We start from the raw sequence: 10,549 nt of genomic DNA on the forward strand, positions 1-10,549 counted from the left end.
TCATTTTCCTGGCTGCTCAGTTGGTGTACTCAGAGGTAATGTGTTTGAGGCATGGCTACTGAGATGAGTTGGGGGAAGGAAGCTTGAAGGAGAAGGGCTTTTTCATCCATTAGGGATGGCGTCAGAGAGGAAAGGGAAGCTGCAATGGATTTTCTGCTGTACAGTTTAGAGATGAGATTTGGGGGGAGGGAGGAGGAGCATAAGGAGTAGTGAAGATCTAATGTCAGCCTATCTGTTTCCCTGGCAGAAGTACCCCTCCCTGCCAAGTTGTCAGCTCTAAAGAAGAATGTAATCACAAAATTTTTAGGAACAGGGATGGACTTAGAATGCGTATTAAGTGAGGTCATACAATCTCAAAAAAGAAAATTCTACATGATCTCTCACAAATGTGAATTCTAGCCAATAGTGTGTGTATGTATGTATATATGTATGTATATATGTATGTATGTATATATGTATATATGTATGTATGTATGTATGTATGTATGTATACATCTGGGTATAGTGTAACATGTACAAAGAGAACAAGAATGACTAGGTATTAAGAAATGAAGAAAGACTGAATGTAGATAATAGACAAGTTATGAAAGAGGATATAAAACTTTTTTCTAGTGTTAACTGTTATGAATCTTTGATTTTGGTGGTGAATAAGTGCACTCAAATGTATTCAATAATGAAAGTTTAAAATCCATTGTAAAGCTCTACTTCTTCCATTCTGAATGGCTCCTATAACTATAAAAATAAAGTATATAAATATATATGTGATATATATATTCCAATTCACCCTCATCATGGACCATTACTATAAATTTAATATTTTTCAAGGATGGTGATATATTTCCTTGATTTTTCACCTCTTTCCATATTAATGAATTGGGTATATATTATTATTTTGTTTATTTGATTTTTTCTGCTGTATTCTTTCAGTTGAAGTATTTGCAACTGTAAGTTGCTATTATTAGAGTTAGGTTATGATAGAGTTGAAGTTTGAAGCTAAATCTTCATTTTATGTACTCATTCCTGAGTCCTATATTATTCCAAGAGTAGAAAAGTAACTGCAAAAGTGATCATAACTACTAAAAAGCCCTCTATGCAAATGTTATATTAGTCACTTTAAAAGTACCATCACGGGGTTGGGGATTTAGCTCAGTGGTAGAGCGCTTGCCTAGCAAGCACAAGGCCCTGGGTTCGGTCCCCAGCTCCGGAAAAAAAAAGTACCATCACTTTAACTTCAATAAACTACTGGGATAAACAAAGATGGATCAAATGATGTGTGTTAGGCTATTAGTTACTGAGATTCATATGGGCGAGGTTAGATAGTAGTATTAGATCAACTGAGGGGAAAATTGAGTGGGAAAAATAATGTTGGGTTATTCTTAGTGTCCACAAAATTCTAATTATTAAATCTATTAAAAATTATAGTTAAGAATGACAAAGGATGACATTGGAAAGAGAGAAAGAGGAAAAGAGGTATGAATGAGAGAGAATGAATTGTGTGTAGAAAGATTTATAGAGAGTATACAACATTAAAATGTGTGGTGAAACATACAACCATTAAACATAACTCAGTAATATACAGACTAAAGCAAGAGCATTATGAGATATTTATGCAAGTGTAAAGATTAAAAATTCCAAAAATGTATATAACAAAAAGATAAAGTGTATGATGAATATACTAGATTACAAATATATATATATATATCAGTATTTCTTCTGGGTGAAATAGGCTTTGGATTCTTTTACTCTTGTGATGTTTCATGTAGTAAAGTAAGCTGATCTAGGATGTGCAATTTGCAATTCCAGTGCAAATTCATAAAACCATATTGGGATATTCATTTTCCTAGAGAAGCTTACATGGATTCTCTTTTGGATTGAGCTCCTTGTACAACTATGCTGATTTGATAACTATGGTTCTCAGTTCTCTCCTTGATTCTCTCTATCTGGGCAGCACTATGTCTGAGAAGATAGGGTATGATCCCTTGCTGCCAGTTCCCACTGATCTCAGTGGCAGTGGTAGCCTTTGCTAGGGAGACTGCTCCAGGTTTTCAACATCACACTGGCTTTCACAGTTAATAGTCATCCTGAGCTCTATGCCCACGGAGGTTTATAGAAACCTCAGTGCTGGTCTTTTTGTCACGGACTGAGTTCATAGTTGCAGCAGGACTAACATAGTCAACATGCAGGTCACCAGAAGTTAAGTTTATGCGACCCCACGGAGACCCTTCAAGAAATCACATCTCGATCAGGAAGTTATTTGGAGAGTATGAACTCTGGAACAGACGTGAGGTGTGGCGTGTCAAATTTACCCTGGCAAAGATCCATAAGGCTGCCCAGGAGCTGTTGACGCTGGACGAGAAGGATCCTCAATGTCTGTTTGAAGGCAGCGTTCTACTGAGGTGACTTGTTCGCATTAGGATGCTGGATGAGGGCAAGATGAAGCTGGATTATATAATCCTGAAAATTGAGGATTTCTTGGAGAGACAGCTGCAGACCGAAATCTATTCACCATGCCCATGTGCTCATCTGCCAGTGTCATATCAGGGTCCACAAGCAGGTGGTGACTGTCCCATCTTTCATGGTTCGTCAGGACTCTCAGAAGCACATTGACTTCTCCCTCCGTTCTCCTTGTGGTGGTGGCCGTCCAGGCAGAATGAAGAGGAAGAATGCCAAGAAAGGCCAGGGTGGTGCTGGAACTGGTAATGATGAGGAAGAGGATTAATTAATACCTTGTTGCACTGAAGGATTGTCTAGTTTTCCAGTTGACAAATAAAACAGAATTGATACTTGGGGAAAAAAAGAACCTACCTTTGGGTTCTGCACTAATGTCTTCTGTTACTGTCAATCACGACATTGGCATATTGAGGGTAGAAGGAAAGAGGTCTCATTGGAGGGTTCCTGGTAACCTGCTGCAGCTTTGGTGAGGATGTAGCATCAGTTATGCAGTACCACACTTCATCCCCACTTTCATGGCCACAATTGATCACAGTGAGCATCACAGGGCTCATGGATCGGGTCAGTCCCTTGCTCTGCTGTACTTACTCCCTTAGGATGTTTCATGGAGTTGTTGTGTGTATCCAGGGTGGTGTGAGGTGGGGTGGTGGTGAGCTATGGTCTAGCAGTTCCAACTGATCTCAGCTGGAGTACCGCAAATTGGAACTGAGGCTTGACTTCAATGTCTTTAGTTGTCGAGCCTCACTGAGAGTTGTGTAATCAATCATTGGTCATCCAGCTAACTTCTCCCACAGTGTTTGTGTGTGATCAAAATGCTTTCCTGGGGCTTTTCATAGACAAAACAAGTTGATGTGAAGCTCCTCTTCCCTGCTTCTCCATGGAAACTGGTCATGGAGAACTTGGTTTGATAAATTTATTTATGGCTATTGTCTCTTTCAGGAATATAGAGTATTGTGCATTATTCTGTTTTCCTTCATGGAGTCACACAGATGTGCCTTCTAATCTGCCATCTTACCCCAAAGTCTCTGAACATAGCACACAATCAAGAAATTAATTCTCAGTACCATTACGTGAGGAGAAAGCAGACTTTGCAACAGCTGCAAACTTTGCAAGGTATACAAGTAGATTATATTTGGTTCGAACTCACTAATACATCACCAATGACCACAACCCCACAAATGGGAGTGAGCTCTGAAATTAAATATTATGCAGGATAAATATAGACATAATGAAAGGAGTACCCAAAGGAAGGAAGCCAGGAAAGAAGAAAAATATAAGGGTGGAAGTTTCAATCAAAAGAAAGTAAGAAAAGGGATGCGGAAGGAGGAGAAGAGAAGTGGGAAAAGTGACACATTAGACAAGATACAAAAAAAGAAAAAACTCAGAAGTCTTCAATAAGTACAAAGTTCAAGAACAAAGTCGAATAAGAATGAGAAGGGGGCAGAGAGATAACTCAGTGAGTAAAAGCATCTGCTGCCAAGTTGGATGATCTGAGTTCAAATCCATCCCAAGACCCAGTTGTTGAAAGGAGATACTATGAAAAATAAAATTTTGAAGATTTTTAAAGTGCCTTGAACCAGCTTAGGAACAAACACAGGTAAACAAAAAGCACTAGACCCTTGCTAGAATCTGTTAATTTATCTATCCACCACAGCCAAAAATCTGCTAAACTATACCCCTACCGAAAACAATAAGTTTATAGTAAAAATTACTAACAGAATTCATAGTGCCTGAAAGTACAGTCACTTAATGTGCATTTACTTAATAAATACTTAATAAACTTTAAAATAAACAAGATGTAGGGCTATAAGGGTTGCTTAATAGTTAAGAGTGCTTCCTGCTCTTCCCGAGAGGACCCTAGTTCAGTTTCCAGCATCTACATCCTGGAGTATAATTCCATCCCCTGGACTCTGTGAGGCCTACAAATGTGATGTGCATATATATATATATATATATATATATACAAATAAAAATAAATATTTAAAAAACAAATAAAAGTAAACAACAAGTAAAATGAACAGATGAAGCCATGCATGATTTCGGTAGAGAAAATGATAATTGTAAAGGCAGAAGGAAAGATAAGACCCAGATGACATGTAAGACTTAACCTTCCTGGTTCCTGATTACTCAGTGGCTTAGTCACTGTTCTATTGCTGTGAAGAGACACCATGACCTAGGTAAGTCTTATGAAAGAAAGCATTAATATGGGGCTTCCTTCGAGTTTTAGAGTGTGTGTTTACGATGATCATGGAGGGCAGTATGGCGGCAAGCAATAGGCATGAAGCTGCAACGGTATCTGCCAGCTTCCATCTTATCCACAGGTACAGGCAAACAGAGGGCCACTTGGCCTAGCATGAGCTTCTGAAACCTACCCCCATTCCAATAAGGCCATACCTCCTAATCTGTCCCACTTTCTAGCCTGTCCCCAGTGATACACCTTCTCTAATAAGGCCATGCTTCCCAATCCTTCCCAAAACAGTTCTACAAACTGAGGGCCAAGCATGCTGCTCTTCTCAGCTGATGTCCAACTTTGTAGTCAGAAAAGAAACTGCCCCACTTTCACTAACATAAGACTCCAGTGCTTTTGTAAGTAGGTGATGGTCTTTGTTCCTCATATGACATCCACAGGTCCTCCATGAATGCATACATGAGCACATACACAAACATACATGCATGCACATACACAATAAATAATAAATGAAATATAAAAAGTGAAGAAAAAAGAATGAAAAATTTAAAAGTTGGGATAAGAAAAACGAAAACTACTGCTAAACTATAGCAGAGAAGGAGAACATAGGTAAAGTCAGGGGACAAAAATATTATGCAAATATCAAAATACTCATAATTAAAGTAGATGAAAATATAAAACGGAATAAAAATCAACTTCTTGAGCTAAAATTTTGAAACATGTGTGTGGAGAGATGGGCCAACAATTAAGAGCACTTGATGCTTTTTCAGAGGACTCAGGTTCTGTTCCCAGAAACCATACAATGGCTCATAACCATTCATAACTCCAGTTTCAGGGGATCATATGCCTTCTTCTGCAATCTTCTGGAATCAGGAACATACCCACTGCACTTACATATGTACAGGTACAACACTCATAAACACAAAATAAAAGTAAATAAATCTTTTTACAATATTTCAAAATTAAATATATTTTAATCATTGTTTAAGAATTCAATACAAATATATAATGCATCTGGGTCAAATCCATCCTAGATTCTCTTCCCTTCAATTTCTCCCATATTCCACCACCACTTTTCCCCTCAAGTACATGTACTCACTCTTTTGAAGTTGCAGCCTTTTTATTTAAATGTTTTTATTATTTCAAAATTTCATACATGTATATAATGTATTGTGACTCTATTGATTCCAATTTTCTCCCTTCAACTCCCCTCAGGGACTCTCAAGAAATCTATCTCGTGTCATCTTTATTTAACCCTAATATATAATATAATATACATATATATATGTATATATATGAATGCTTTCCTTATATGGCTATCTGTCAACCACATACATGCCTGATGCCTGTGGAAGCCAGAAAAGAGCATCTGGTCCCCTGGCACAGGATTTAAAGATGACTGCTGCTTGCCATGTGTTGCTGGAAACTGAACTGGGTCCTCTGGAAGGGGAGCCAGTGCTGCTGAACCATCATCTCTCCAATCCTATGTTCTCTTCTTTTTCTTTTCCTTTGTTCTGTTTTCCTTAATTATCATCATTAGGTATACATGGATAAATACAGTGTCCTGAGCTAATTTAGTGTTGCTCATGTGTATATGTTTTTAAGGATGACAACTTAGCATTAAATAATGAATAAAGGGGTTCATCTCTGGGGAGGAATCATTCTCTTTTTTTTCCATCTTTATTAAATTGGGTATTTCTTATTTACATTTCAATTGTTATTCCCTTTCCAGATTTACAGGCCAAAACATCACCCTAACCTCTCCCCCTCCCCTTCTCTATGGGTGTTCCCCTTCCCATCCTCCCCGCATTGCCGCCCTCCCCCCAACAATCCCGTTCACTGGGGGTCCAGCATTGGCAGGACCAAGGGCTTCCCCTTCCACTGGTGCTCTTACTAGGATATTCATTGCTACCTATGAGGTCAGAGTCCAGGGTCAGTCCATGTATAGTCTTTAGGTAGTGGCTTAGTCCCTGGAAGCTCTGGTTGCTTGGCATTGTTGTACTTTTGGGGTCTCGAGCCCCTTCAAGCTCTTCCAGTTCTTTCTCTGATTCCTTCAACGGGGGACCTATTCTCAGCTCAGTGGTTTGCTGCTGGCACTCGCCTCTGTATTTGCTGTATTCTGGCTGTGTCTCTCAGGAGAGATCTACATCCGGCTCCTGTCGGTCTGCACTTCTTTGCTTCATCCATCTTATCTAATTGGGTGGCGTATATGTATGGGCCACATGTGGGGCAGGCTCTGAATGTGTGTTCCTTCTGCCTCTGTTCTAAACTTAGTCTCCCTATTCCATGCCAAGGGTATTCTTGTTCCCCTTTTAAAGAAGGAGTGAGACATTCGCATTTTGGTCATCCTTCTTTCGCATTTTGGTCATCCTTCTTGAGTTTCATGTGTTCTGTGCATCTAGGGTAATTTAAGCATTTGGGCTAATAGCAACTTATCAATGAGTGCACACCATGTGTGTTTTTCTGTGATTGGGTTACCTCACTCAGGATGATATTTTCCAGTTCCCTCCATTTGCCTATGAATTTCATAAAGTGATTGTTTTTGAGAGCTGTGTAATATTACATTGTGTAGATGTACCACATTTTCTGTATCCATTCCTCTGTTGAAGGGCATCTGGTTTCTTTACAGCTTCTGGCTATTATAAATAAGTCTGCTATGAACATAGTGGAGCATGTGTGTTTGTTATATGTTGGGGCATCTTTTGGATATATGCCCAAGAAAGGTATAGTTGGGTCCTCAGGTAGTTCAATGTCCAATTTTCTGAGGAACCTCCAGACTGATTTCCAGAATGGTTGTACCACTCTGCAATCCCGCCAGCAATGGAGGAGTGTTCCTCTTTCTCCACATCCTTGCCAGCATCTTAGCCATTCTGACTGGTGTGAGGTGAAATCTCAGGGTTGTTTTGATTTGCATTTCCCTTATGACTAAAGATGTTGAACATTTCTTTAGGTGCTTCTCAGCCATTCGACATTTCTCGCTGTGAATTCTTTGTTTAGCTCCGAACCCCATTTTTTATCTTTATTAACTTGGGGATTTCTTTTTTTGAATTTTATTTTATTTTTTTTATTAACTTGAGTATTTCTTATTTACATTTCGAATGTTATTCCCTTTCCCGGTTTCCGGGCAAACATCCCCCTCCCCTTCTTTATGGGTGTTCCCCTCCCCACCCTCCCCCCATTGCCACCCTCCCCCCAACAATCACGTTCACTGGGGGTTCAGTCTTAGCAGGACCAAGGGCTTCCCCTTCCACTGGTGCTCTTACTAGGCTATTCATTGCTACCTATGAGGTTGGAGTCCAGGGTCAGTCCATGTATAGTCTTTGGGTAGTGGCTTAGTCCCTGGAAGCTCTGGTTGGTTGGCATTGCTGTTCAGATGGGGTCTCAAGTCCCTTCTAGCTCTTTCAGTCCTTTCTAAGATTCCTTCAACTGGGGTCCTGTTCTCAGTTCATTGGTTTAATGATGGCATTCACCTCTGTGTTTGCTGTATTCTGGCTGTGTCTCTCAGGAGCGATCTACATCTGTGAATCCCATTTTTTAATAGGGTTATTTGTCTTCCTGCCGTCTAACTTTGTGAGTTCCTTGTATATTTTGGATATAAGCCCTTTATCAGTTTTAGAATTGGTAAAGATCTTTTCCCAATTTGTTGGTTGCCGTTCTTCCTAACCACAGTGTCCTTTGCCTTACAGAAGCTTTGCAGTTTTATGAGATCCCATTTGTCGATTCTTGATCTTAGAGCGTAAGCCATTGGTGTTTTGTTCAGGAAATTTTTTCCAGTGCCCATGTGTTCCAGATGCTTCCCTAGTTTTTCTTCTATTAGTTTGAGTGTGTCTGCTTTGATGTGGAGGTCCTTGATCCACTTGGACTTAAGCTTTGTACAGGGTGATAGCATGGATCGATCTGCATTCTTCTACACGCTGACCTCCAGTTGAACCAGCACCATTTGCTGAAAATGCTATCTTTTTTTTCTATTGAATGGTTTTGGCTCCTTTGTCAAAAATCAAGTGACCATAGGTGTGTGGGTTCATTTCTGGGTCTTCAATTCTGTTCCATTGGTCTATCTGTCTGTCTCTGTACCAATACCACGCAGTTTTTATCACTATTGCTCTGTAATACTGCTTGAATTCAGGGATAGTGATTCCACTGAAGTCCTTTTATTGTTGAGGAGAGTTTTAGCTATCCTGGGTTTTCTGTTATTCCAGATGAATTTTCAAATTGTTCTGTCTAACTCTCTGAAGAATTGGATTGGAATTTTGATGGGGATTGCGTTGAATCTGTAGATTGCTTTTGGTAAAATGGCCATTTTTACTATATTAATCCTGCCAATCCATGAGCGTGGGAGATCTTTCCATCTTCTGAAATCTTCAATTTCTTTCTTCAGGGACTTGAAGTTCTTATCTTACAGATCTTTCACTTGCTTGCTTAAAGTCACACCGAGGTATTTTATATTATTTGGGACTATTATGAAGGTTGTCGTTTCCCTAATTTCTTTCTCGGCTTGTTTCTCTTTTGTGTAGAGGCAGGCTACTGATTTATTTGAGTTAATTTTATACCCAGCCACGCTGCTGAAGGTGTTCATCAGGTTTAGTACTTCTCTGGTAGAATTTTTGGGATCACTTAAATATACTATCATATCATTTGTAAATAGTGATATTTTGACTTTTTCCTTTCCAATCTGTATCCCTTTGATCTCCTTTTGCTGTCTGATTGCTCTGGCTAGGACCTTGAGAACTATATTGAATAAATAGGGGGAATCATTCTCTTTATTAACAGTCCTTAATTGCCTATAGCTTTTCATCTAGGATAGCACTTTGTTTCATTTCATCCATCTACATTGACATGTCAGGTGGCAGTGTTGATCAGGTATTGCTTAGGCTATCATTTATTGTTGAGATTTTACAGAGGCAGACTATAGAAGACAATCCCACAGCAAACCTCCTGGTCTTCCGGCTCTTAGTCTTTCCAGACACTTTCCTGTGCTGTTTCCTGAATGTACATCCTCGCATGTAGTGTTTGTGTTGTAGATGTATCATTGGGGCCTGGGCACCCCACAGCCAGTTGTTCTTTGCCTTTTGACCAGTGGTGCTTTTCTGTATTCACATCTGTTTGACTGTCTGTCTGCCTGCCTGCCACAAAAATGGTTCTTTAATGATAGGTGACTTATGCGTTTCTGTATGTACAAAGGTAATTATTAGAATGTATTTAGAAATTATATTTACTTTTTAAAAAGTGTTAGTAGTACGCCACCCTGTAGGGTCAATTGACATCACGAGCTAAGGGTAATTGGTTAGATTTATATTGCTAGGCATGAATTCTCTGCTACTGAATGGGCCTTAATTCCAGACAGCTTTTGGTTTCATCCCAGATACAATGTCACTATTACACCTTTAGGGATAGCTTCCCATGCTGGTTATTGGTATTTATAAGTGTCATAGCTGGATAAGATTATTGAATTTGTCCTTCCTTTGGTAGATTGCATATCTCCTCTCACTGTGAGAGCTAGTCCTCAGGATGAAGCTTCTAGGTCATTTCCAGGTCCATTCTTCCAAGTCCTGGGTCCAAAATATTTGGTGTCTTCAGTAATAGGGCATTATTTTAAAATTCAGGGAGGCAACCAAATGCAATGCCAACAGCCTGTGATGTTTGAGAGGAATCTCATAGACTCCCCTGACCAACAACTTTAAAGAAGGCTTTTGACACTTAGTAATGGAGTTTTTGTTAGATAGACTACAGGTCATTCGAGTGTGTGTGTGTGTGTGTGTGTGTGTGTGTGTGTGTGTGTACATTTATATATGTTTTATGTATTTAGGTAAGCATGAAATATACACTTTCCCATGGATTTTTCAAACATCCTTTGTATTATTTATCTGTCTTCTCTCCCTCTTCCTTTGTATTACTGAGGAAGGAATTGAA

At 39.3% G+C, this 10,549-nt stretch overlaps 1 pseudogene; it reads left to right on the forward strand.

The window, feature by feature from the left end:
• The first annotated feature begins 2,038 nt into the window (after positions 1-2,038).
• On the forward strand, positions 2,039-2,783 carry Rps9-ps8 (ribosomal protein S9, pseudogene 8; annotated as a pseudogene).
• The last annotated feature ends 7,766 nt before the right edge of the window (positions 2,784-10,549 follow it).

This window comes from Rattus norvegicus, chromosome X (assembly GCF_036323735.1).
Source record: "Rattus norvegicus strain BN/NHsdMcwi chromosome X, GRCr8, whole genome shotgun sequence".
Taxonomy (NCBI): domain Eukaryota; kingdom Metazoa; phylum Chordata; class Mammalia; order Rodentia; family Muridae; genus Rattus; species Rattus norvegicus.